General features: G+C 42.4%; 1 non-coding gene across 1 annotated transcript; it reads left to right on the top strand.

Annotated features, from left to right (window-relative positions):
• Positions 1-7,888: 7,888 nt before the first annotated feature.
• Positions 7,889-7,961, top strand: trnak-uuu (transfer RNA lysine (anticodon UUU)). Its single transcript has one exon. It is a non-coding gene; the product is annotated as a tRNA-Lys (tRNA).
• The last annotated feature ends 962 nt before the right edge of the window (positions 7,962-8,923 follow it).

Below are 8,923 nucleotides of genomic sequence, written 5' to 3'. Positions count from 1 at the left end.
ACCAACCCATGCCAGCTCAGTTAGCATATATACAGTTATAGGAATAGTTTACTGAATGTCCCATCTTGTAGACAGCCTCAGTGTTGCATTTCCAGTCCAGTCTGCTGTCCAGGTGAACCCTCAGGTATCTGTAATCCTCAACCACCTCTTCACCGAGGATGGAGACGGTACTCAGCTGACTGCTGCTCCTCCTAAAATCCACAATCATCTCTTTTGTTTGTATCCCAGATGAGGCCATAGTTTATTTTCCTATAGATGTGATAGTTTCATGTAGATGTGCTGAGGTGTGACAGGGAAGCTGTTGGTACATGGAGGATGTGAGGTCTGTAGCAGGAGGCAGCAGCATGCTGAGTTTGTCTGAACTCTTCCATCTGTCTGATCCCACATTATCTCAAAGCCTGTGAGCTTTTCCATTCCTGACCACACATCCCTCACACGGTTCTGCTGCAGATAGTTTCCCACCGACTTGCTCTCTTCCTTTTTTCTTCACACTCCTCCTTAAAGGGACACTCCACCCATTTGCATTAGGCTTTGCATTGTTAGAAACCTAGTCATACTTTTGAATGGTCATGCAACACTCTCTCACATCCCCCTGAGACGGGAGTAATCCGTATTCACCTCTTTACACTTCCTCCTACAATGACGCAAAAATCGTCATTTTGCGTCATTGTAGGAGGAAGTGGAAGAGGGGTGGATTTCTGTAGAAACTACAAGCGCTAGTTCCCACCCTTCAACACCGCCCATAGGGGGGTTGGACCTAATGCGCTAACAGACCTATCACAGATCAGTGCCAGTGCTTTTGAGAGCTGCAGCTAACATTGTCGAAGGTACCGAATACTCAGACAGATGCAATACGGAGGACTGGGATTTAGAAGAAGATATGGCTCGAGCTGGGGCGAATTGGTGGTGCCTGTGCTCTAACTGTGCGCCAATGGACACAGAACAAGAGTCTGTCTGCTGCCAAGAATTCCAGCGGTGCCAATTTCTTCTGGACGAAATCGGAGGATGACACGGACGTGTGTGTTGTTGATCACCCGAGTTTCGCACCCCATATGGATAGTGGCGTCCTGGAGACTTACTTTAGAATACCTAAAGTCAACTGGAAACGACAGCCAAAGCCTACAGGGCCAAATAGATGTCTTTCTGTAAAGTAAGTTTGTTTTCTTTGTTACTATGTCAAGGAGTACTCTTGCTAACACGCTAACGTGGCATGTTCATTGCACAAATAGCTTGCAGTTATGCAAGCTACTGTGGCACGCTAGGCTCAAATGCCATCACTCACTTTGTGATCAATGTTTTGTCTAGACAATTTCGTCTAACAGCCTACCGGCACTTTCTTGAGTGGGTCCTGCAAGGAGCAGAGGGCGTCGTGTCGTGTTACCTGCTTGTGTCGTGCAGGCTATCCGCCAGAACTACCCAGCTCCAGACGGCCAGTACTGCGGGCACCAAGAAGTGGAGGACGCTCAGGAGATAGTTTCCTTGTTTTACATTCATTCAACAGTTGTATTGTTTGTATAGTTATTTAATTAAATATTTAAATGTACGTTGTTGTGGTTCTTAGTAGCCTAATGTTGCTCCAAGTGTATTCGAGTTATTTAACGACCAACATTTAAGAACTGGAACCATATAGCTACTGTTACCTCAGATGACAAAACGACAGAATTGTGATCATAGCCTACCTATAATTACTATAAATTATGAAGCATTACAAGTATACATTGCATTATAAGTTTGTTACAAATCAGTTACCTCCTTCCAAGTTTATGATGCTATTCTAAACTTTGTTGAAGGCAGACAGGAGAGAAGGAGTGACATTTTGTTTTTTAATTCACAAAATAAGAATTGTCATGAACATAAAGACACACAAACAACATTATCCACACGATTAAAAAAAAGGTATTGACCCTGTGATTGAGTATACAGTAAAGTGCTCGATGGAAGTGCAAACAGGTAAGGCAGTGCAAGGATAAGGTAAAGACCATATAAGACAAAGACATTTAGGACATATAAGACATGGTAATACAGTATTACAAAATGTATCACGAGGAATGGGTTAAGGTACAGCTGACGTCTGGCACTGTCTGGGATTCAATGTTTTCTGATGATGAGGACAACTCTGCAGCAGACGTCGACTTCGTTTTAGTCTGAAATGTCATACGTTCAATAACGTTAAAAACATTTGAATAACGTCAGACTAACACAGTCAAACATGGTGGATTTACATCGCTAATAACGAACTTATTTAGATCTACATAGCAAAGTGTCTAACGTTACGAAAAGAAATAAGTCCCAGGCACTCAAAAGTAGAAAAGGAAGAAGGTATAAATAAAAAGCCTTTAATGACTTTGGCTAATCATAATAAAATACCAACATGTTTCAACCACCACCGTGGTCTTCATCAGGGCAAAGCAGAAGTCGCAGAATGAACAACGGTAAAGACTTAATTAAACCCCACACCTGGATCAGGTGTATAATTAGTGTGCCACCAATAACAATTGGAAGAGTAAGGCGCACCTGTCATAGAGGAGGGAGGGAGGGAGGGGGGGGGGGGGGGGCATAGATCACAATACAATAATTGTTGTTAAAGTACCAGCATGGCAAAAACAATAAACTCTTTAGATATACAAAATAGCAAATGGGCAGATAATAACATCAGAAAAACCTACAGACAAAATATCATAAAAAACATTTAAACTCGATATCTTCATTAAGGCCTGGATATCTAAGCGCATCTAACTGGTGGATCCAAAACGTCTCACGTTGGTTGAGCCTGCGGATCCGGTCGCCGCCTCTATCTAAGGGCCTGATGTGCTCCAAAGCCTCAATTTTTAGCAAGGAGTCGTTCTTATTGTGCGCTTGTAGGAAATGTTGGGCCATCTGGTAGTCAGCATTAACAGTGCGTATCGCATATTTATGCTCAGCAAGTCGATCACGTAGGCGTCTTTTGGTGCGTCCTACATAGAACACACCTGGGCACGGACAGGACAGACGATAAATAACAAACGTGGTGTTACAATTTATAAAATCTTTTATTCTATATTCCTTATTGGTTTTAAAATCAGTAAATGCTTTTGAAGGAATAAGATGAGCACAATGAGGGCAATTATAACAACGGTAGACTCCCAACGGTCTCTTGAGCCAACTCTCCTTTTTAACAGGAGGAAGATGGGTGTGTACGAGTCTGTCGCGCAGTGTCGGGGGTTCAGGAAAGATCTGTTGCAGATCAGGGTCCGAGTTAATAATGGCCCAATTATTCCTGATGATCCGTGTAACCTGTTTGGCCTCGGAGCTGTATTGTGTAACAAAAAAGGGTCGAGATAGTTTATTTCTATTAAGGCTCTTTTTAATCAGAGTGTCTGAGCGCTTCAGAGCCTGCGCTCTTAACCGGGCTTGCGCCACCGTATCAGGCTTGTAGGCTCTCTTCCTAAAGCGGTCAGTCATGTCATTGGCCTGTCTTTCAAACTCCGCCTCATCATTGCAGATGCGGCGTAAACGCTGGAACTGACCAAAAGGGATGTTATCAATAAGGTGCTGTGGGTAAAAGGAATCGGCTCTAAGAATGGTGTTGCAAGGTGTCTTTTTCCTAAAGATGGTGGTGTGCAGATTACCTTCTTGGTCAATAGAAATTGTGAGGTCTAAAAAATCAATTTTGTTTTGCGAGTACTCAAGGGACAGTTTAATATTAGGATTAATAGAATTAAGATATTGGTGAAATCCCTTAACTTGAGTCTCGGTGCCATTAAACACAAATAAAAGGTCATCAATAAAGCGACCATACCATGTTAAGCAATGATAGAAAGGATTGGTAGAGTTAAAGACATGAAGTTTTTCCCACAGTCCCAAATATAAACACGCGTAGTTGAGTGAAAAGCAACAACCCATGGGAACACCTATTATTTGTTTGTATAGCTCATCAGTAAACACAAAAACATTATTGTAAATAATAAACTCAGTAAGGTCCACAATAAAGTCTGAAGGTGGTCTAATGTCCTTTCTTTCAGCCAAAAATTGTTTTAATGCATGTAAACCCTCTTCATGGTCGATGTTAGTATAAAGGGACTCAACATCCATTGTGATGAGATATTGAGACCTCACATTCCCAAGCCTAGATAGGATGTTCAACACATCCACAGTGTCCTCAATAAATGACGGTAAAGTCCTAACAAAAGGTTTAATCATAAAGTCCACAAACTTAAATGCCAGTTCAGTAAGGGTACCATTGCCCGAAATAATAGGTCGCCCCGGAGGGTTGTCAAAAGGAGGCTTATGCACCTTGGGAAGTAAATAAAATGTAGCTAAAGAAGGGAATTCAATAGTCATATATTTACGTTCGTTTTGAGTTATCCATCCTTCGTTCTCAGCATGGGACAACATATTATGAAAGGTCACAGTCAATGTAGGCAAGGGATTAGTATGTAGTCTTTCATAATGTCTTGTTTGCAATTGGCGTGTTGCCTCAACAATATACACCTCTTTAGATAAAACCACCACCGCCCCACCCTTGTCAGCAGGGCGTATGATGATATCGTCCATGTTAGAGAGCTCTGTGAGAGCGTTGCGTTCATTCGAAGTCAAATTAAGTTTTTGGGTAGGTCTTGACTGTGTACCAAATACATGTTGTATCTCATAATCCACTTTTCTACAAAATGCAACGAGAGAGGGATTCGACACCACTGGAGTAAAGTAGGATTTGGGTTTGAACAAAGTGTCAGTCCTAGGAGTGTTAGAAGGAGTAGAATAATCAGGTGTGCTGCTAATGTCACCATTTATAGTAGCAGGGAGACATGTATGTCCAGATTTGTGATAGAATACTTTAAGGTGTAAATTACGATAAAAGCGGAATAAATCCACTTTCGTGTTGAACAAGTTGGAGTTATAGGTGGGTGCAAACGACAAACCTTTGGACAATACAGTCAGTTGGTCATTGGAAAGGGGTACACCTGAGAGGTTGATCACAGAGGAAATCTCTTCCTCGGCTGCTGTCTCAGTGTTGGTGGCCGAGTGCGCTCCTCTCCCCCTATGGCCCCGGCGCGTTTTCTTTGATCCTTCCGATTGGTCTGAAGTCGCGGCCACTCCTCCTCCAAAAAATGGTCGGATTCAGAGCCCAAGGAGCGGCCCTCATCGTCACTAGAAGTTAAGTTGAAGGATACCTTAGGTTGGCGGGGGCGTGGTTGACGCTCCGAATAATGATGCGTCTGTCGGTGGAATCTGGATGTACGCTGTTGGTTCCAACGATACACCTGACCCCTGTCGTAGTCCTCTCTGTCGCGCTTAAATTTCCGCATTTTTAGACTCTTGATAGTAGTCTCGAGTTTACTCATCTCCTCTTCTAAGGTTTGCTGAAAGGGAATCTGATGTTCAGATGGTGCGGGTAGTGCAGATTCGATTTCATTGATACGGGACTGTATAAGATCCCTGTTTTTCTTGCCATCCTGAATCAGTAGCAACATCAAATCCCTTGAGCATTTATTGAGCACCGCCTCCCATTGTGATTTGAATTCAGCGTCTTCAATGTGGGTAGAGGGAAATTTATGTAGGCGAAGTCCACGAGGAATGAGTCCTTCTCTCCAATAATCCGAAAGTGACACTACATGCCATTTAAGTTTTAAGTCTTTCTCAAGGAGTTTCCGTAATTCATGCTTTTTCGTTGAGCAGTCAGCAGTAGGAGCATTAGCCGCTTGTGTGAGTAACGAATCAGTAACGATGATGTTTCTTCCTTCTTCACAAGAAAACGAGTGTGTCTCCATCGTAGTAAATTCACCAAATGCTTAAAGATAAAGCAGAGCCAAGCCTGAGTAGCGGACAGTTCCCAAATCTGTCCGAAGATATGCGAAAAGAGAGAAATCAACCCGGCGCTCAGGTGTATCACGAACAGTCCAAAGTGGTGCTCTTGGGGTAGGGAAATCCACGATATGAAAAGAAATAAGTCCCAGGCACTCAAAAGTAGAAAAGGAAGAAGGTATAAATAAAAAGCCTTTAATGACTTTGGCTAATCATAATAAAATACCAACATGTTTCAACCACCACCGTGGTCTTCATCAGGGCAAAGCAGAAGTCACAGAATGAACAACGGTAAAGACAATTAAACCCCACACCTGGATCAGGTGTATAATTAGTGTGCCACCAATAACAATTGGAAGAGTAAGGCGCACCTGTCATAGAGGAGGAGGGAGGGAGGGAGGGAGGGGGGGGGGGGGGGGGGGGGGGGGCATAGATCACAATACAATAATTGTTGTTAAAGTACCAGCATGGCAAAAACAATAAACTCTTTAGATATACAAAATAGCAAATGGGCAGATAATAACATCAGAAAAACCTACAGACAAAATATCATAAAAAACATTTAAACTCGATGTCAGACTAACACAGTCAAACATGGTGGATTTACATCGCTAATAACGAACTCATTTAGATCTACATAGCAAAGTGTCTAACGTTACATTGCTAACTTTGCTGACGAGTGGAGTTAGCGAGGCGGACACACTAGAACAGCAAGCGACCAAAACATACAAGACGACTATATCAGTGTGTGTTCTCAGTAGCCGCTAGAGTCGAGTTAGAAAAAAAGCCTTACCTCCAGGCAAATGCGTTTAGCATTGCTAGCAGTTCCAAAAGTTCCTGGCTTTTTGCACAAGTCCAACTCTTTGGGTAATCTATGAAAACTTACTCCGTGTATTTTCCTTGTGCTGGCTGAACATCCCGGTACCATGTGAGTGCACACCATTTCGATACACAAACGAGGAGTAATTCACGAATGATTTCGCAAACTCTTCACTAGAAATTGTGTGACATGATTTCCAGGTAGCGTAGTCGGTGCTACTCTCGGGGGAGTGGCCTGAGGATCTCGAGCATTGCAATGCACTATGGGGATTGTTGTCTTTAATCCAAAAGCACAAAAAAGTCATTTTCTGCCTTTTCTCGATCAAGAAGGCACCAAATTAGAAATGTATGCTACTATTCTACAACATATATGGCCCACTTTCAATTCATATTCATGTCTCCACTGGTGGAATGTTCCTTTAACTCCCTGTTTCCCTACATGAAGGCCTTCTTCTTTATGCTCAGTGGCTGCAACACAAGTTCACATCAACAGCCGCTTTCGGACAGACCGTTCTAAGAAAGTAGTTATCAGAACTACCCTCCTCGAATTTCGTTCTGATAACTGTCCTTCCCCAGCGGAACTGTTTCAGTCTGCATTCGCACATGAGTCGGGACCTGATAGGGACTGATGCGCCGCGCGCAGCCGTCTGCTTCAGTGACGTGGTAGCCGTAAGCCGTTTAGCGCTACATTCAAACACAAAACAAAACGGTAAAAGTAAGGAGAGTAGAAAAAACACCACCAAGAAGCTAATATGGAGAGCGGGGAGGCCACTGTGTTGATGATCTGCATGATGGTGAAATTAATCATGGACAATCACATCAGGCATCTCATATCGAGGCTGGAAAAGCTCACAGAGAGAGTCAGGAGATACTTTTTTATTTCATGAAGGAAGAAAGGAGAGCAGAGCTCTGCAGACAAATGAGACCAGTGTAAGTTAACTTATTAAACACCCGCCGGTTGTGTCTGTGTCATATGAGGAGACATTTCAGCCGTGATAGCATGACATGGGGCGTAGCTACCGACCACCACACACCTCCGTTAGATTCGTTCTATAAGAACTATGAAAAGACCCGACCTCGGAGAAGGAGCTAAATAGTTATAGGAACTAAGGGAGAAAGCCCCGAGTTCCTGTATGTCCGAACACGGGAGAAAACGGCCCCGCGGATTAAAAGGTTATTAGAACTGCCAAAGGTTCCTACAGTCCGAAAGCGGCTAAAAACAGCGTCACAGCTTTGGACTCAGGAAGTGTTTCAGATGTCAGCTGTCACTCAGACACACTTTCATAGGGCCTGGATAGCTCAGTTGGTAGAGCATCAGACTTTTAATCTGAGGGTCCAGGGTTCAAGTCCCTGTTCAGGTGTAGAAATGTAATCTCCCACTTAACCTATACTTCTCTCTATGCCTGCACTCTGTTTCTACACTGTCACCTCTGACAGAGCCTGGCTGATGCTTTTCCTTCTATGTAGCTTTGCTGTTAGCTGCATCGTTATATCCTCATTTGTAAGTTATATAGATATATGAATAATATATACATTTGTATATATTTATATATACAAATATACATATATATATATATATATATATACATATATATATATATATATATATATATACATATATATATATATATATATATATATATATATATATATATATATATATATATATATATATATATAAATATATAAGTTATCTAAAATTTATTGTTGCTCAGTTTTCCTCTGAGCCACAGAGATGGTCAGCTCTCATTGGCCCTCATTTATCAAACTTGCATAAGACGAAAAACATGCGTAGGTCGTGCGTACGTTCTTTTCTGCGCAAAGGTTGGCATTTATCAAATCCATCGTGAGCGCAGGAAAGATGAAATCACCACGACAGGTCTGAAGCCGTGTACGCACTTTTCCATTTTGACTTGCGGTGACTGCAATAGCATACCTAAACAGCAGCGTCACTAGTGCGTGCCTCATGAGTCACAACAAATCTCTAGGTTAAAATTACATTACAGACTTATCACTTCAAAGAAGGCCCATGTTTTATTTGACTTCAACATAAATATAAACATAAACGCAAATTAAATAAATAAAAAAATTAAACAAGTACAACTCCATAATTGGAAGAGTGATGGCTCATTATTCAACCGCCTATTTAAGAGGTGATACTAGCGGCGCGGTAATGGCGAAACGATGGCAGATCTGGCTTTGTTAGCGGACCTGAACGCGCGCATCAGGCGCGAGAGAGTGTTCCGGGACCGGCAGGATTTCTTTCGGGAAAATGATGAGTGGCTTATGAGCCGTACAGGAGAGGCGCTTTAACACTGCGCAT

Source organism: Odontesthes bonariensis, chromosome 2, assembly GCF_027942865.1.
Source record: "Odontesthes bonariensis isolate fOdoBon6 chromosome 2, fOdoBon6.hap1, whole genome shotgun sequence".
NCBI classification, from domain to species: domain Eukaryota; kingdom Metazoa; phylum Chordata; class Actinopteri; order Atheriniformes; family Atherinopsidae; genus Odontesthes; species Odontesthes bonariensis.
Note: the sequence above shows the minus strand (reverse complement) of the source record. Positions and strands in the feature narration are given on the sequence as shown.